Genomic DNA, 2,440 nt, shown 5'->3' on the forward strand with positions numbered 1-2,440 from the left:
GGGGGGGGGGGGGACAGTGGGGCAGCGGTTTTTGGTATTATTGGAATATTCATTTCAACATTGATTTTCATAAGAGATGCATTTGTGATCATCTTATTTTCTCTTCCCTCAATGGGGTTGAATTACGTATCGTATTACCCCCCCCCGGTATTAAGGCGATATTAATAACACAAGTAATTATAATACTTATGTCTAATGATATGCAACGAGGGCTCTATTGATTGGTCCAGGGGAGATGGCTCTGTGTGTGTGTGTGTGTGTGTGTGTGTGTGTGTGTGTGTGTGTGTGTGTCCTCGGCCCTCCGATCCACGTCCCGGCGTCGTCGTCGTCGTCGTCGTCTCTCACTCAACAGTGAAGCTCCGCCGTCTCATCTGAAACGCAGCCCTGTGTGGCGCTCGGTAGTCCGGCTCTGATTCTATCAGAAGCTCACATTTCTTCAACAGCGTGTGTTCTGTACTCCTCTTCATCTGAAGGCAAACAAGACGGGACAGCCGCGGATTTATTTTAATTTGGTTTGTTTTTGACAGAAAATACACAAAAAAAGTGCAACACCACAACACAGTGTGCAAAAGAAAAGCTTTAATGTCGCCTCTTTCCACCTGGAACAAAGTACAGAAGTATTTTTGAATTTTGGAATTTAAGCCAATATTATTTTTTTTTCCACGTCCTTGGTGAATGTTTTTCCATCGGATTCACTTTATCAGATAGTTCCAGGAAGGCGTTACCCGTGTGAAGTCCATCGAGCCCCACGGTGGCACCCTGACCCTCACCCTCTGGTAGCCTGTTGCAGTCTGTGTTTTTAAACTGGAAATATCCGGTTTACCTGCTTTAAATACATGAAACAGTGTGAACGAGTGAATACTGGTGAAAACAAATGTTGTACAAGCTCGTGTGTGTGTGTGTGTGTGTGTGTTGTGTGTGAGTCTTTAGCTGTCACAGTTTGTCGTTAAATCTCTCTCGCTCTCCAAAACCTTAGTCCAGATTTGATCCTGTATATTCATGAAGCACTCACACAGTTAATGCAGAGATCATACTGGTGCTCCACCTTTACTCCACCTTTACTCCTTTTTGTTCGCCAAAGAGAGGGGGGAAGAGACCGAGCCCTTTAGAGGAGAGAGGGACGGCGAGGTGCAGTTGCAAACACACACCAAAAGAGGGCAACATGATGTCAGAATTGTCCCCCCCCCCCCCGACCCACCGCCACCAACACCACTTCTACCTCCTTCTGTAGCTCCGGTGCAAGCCAGCGATCAGGTGTGTGTGTGTGTGTGTGTGTGTGTGTGTGTGTGTGTGTGTGTGTGTGTGTGTGTGGGGGGGGGTTGTAGGTGTTGGGTTAAACGTGTAAGTAATAATAATTTACATTTACGCCTGGAACGGCTTCCCCGTCGCTGTCAGTCTGCAGTTCAAAGCTCCTCTTCTCCACTCTGCCGGCAACTAAAGCCGGCCGTGTTGTCACGCAGGCGCCAGATAGCGGCGGAGTGGATGAAGTTCTTCACAGTCAAGGTGTCATTATGGAAAGACCCTCGCTTTAAAAAACAAAACAAAAGGGATGGCAGAGAGCTGTGGGGTGGGGGGGGGGAATTAAACACGCCACTCTCCCCTTCTGTCACTCGGCGGCCTCGGCGGCGGAGCGGAGCCCCTGAACGTGGCTCTGGGCTTCGGCCCCGACGAGTCGAGTCGTCCCGTCCTCCTCCCTCGCCCTTTGATGAGGCGCGGCCTAATAACGGGCGCCAAAGAGCAGGTCACGGATCACACGCTCACCGCACCTTTTACTGGTTCTCTTTTTTTTTGAGGGGGGGGTAAAAAAAATCCCACAGCCCGTTTTGTTCCATGAGGTGACAGCACTGATGATAGGATGACAGATGTCTTACCAGCCCACCCCTCGGTGCCAACAACCACCCCGACACACACACACACACACACACACACACACACTGAACCAGTTTGCCTCCATCCGGCTGGGAGGCGACCGCAGAGCCCAGCTGCATTGCTCCAGTGCAGAGGAGCCCCCCCCCCCCCTCTCCGGAGGAGATACCGGGACAGGCCCCTTTGGCACAGCGCTGGCTCTTTGTTCCCTGCCAGGTCGGCCGCAGGAGGCAGGGTCAGCTGTAATTCACGCTCTGGCCAGTAGAGGACGACGTGCCCCGCGTGGCAGCAGGGGGGGGGGGGCCGGTAGGGAGAAGCAGCAGGGAGCCTCCGGCAGCGGCGACACGCGCTTCCCTTTTTATTAAAACCAGCCGCTTATATCTAACGCCAGTGTTTGTTCGTGTTATTAATAGGCACCAGGCCCTAATTACATGCATTGTAATTGGTTTCCGCGTGCAGCAGTGTGGTGGTAACAACTGTAATACATAACGCCGTGCTTATAGAACAATTCAATTACATCGGACATGCTGTACAATTAGACTGGTGGGATTCAGCAGAAGCAGTCGGTTCAGTA

Source organism: Cebidichthys violaceus, unplaced genomic scaffold, assembly GCF_023349555.1.
Source record: "Cebidichthys violaceus isolate CVI_PGR_0920_01 unplaced genomic scaffold, fCebVio1.0.p SCAF_10, whole genome shotgun sequence".
In the NCBI taxonomy this organism is placed as follows: Eukaryota; Metazoa; Chordata; class Actinopteri; order Perciformes; family Stichaeidae; genus Cebidichthys; species Cebidichthys violaceus.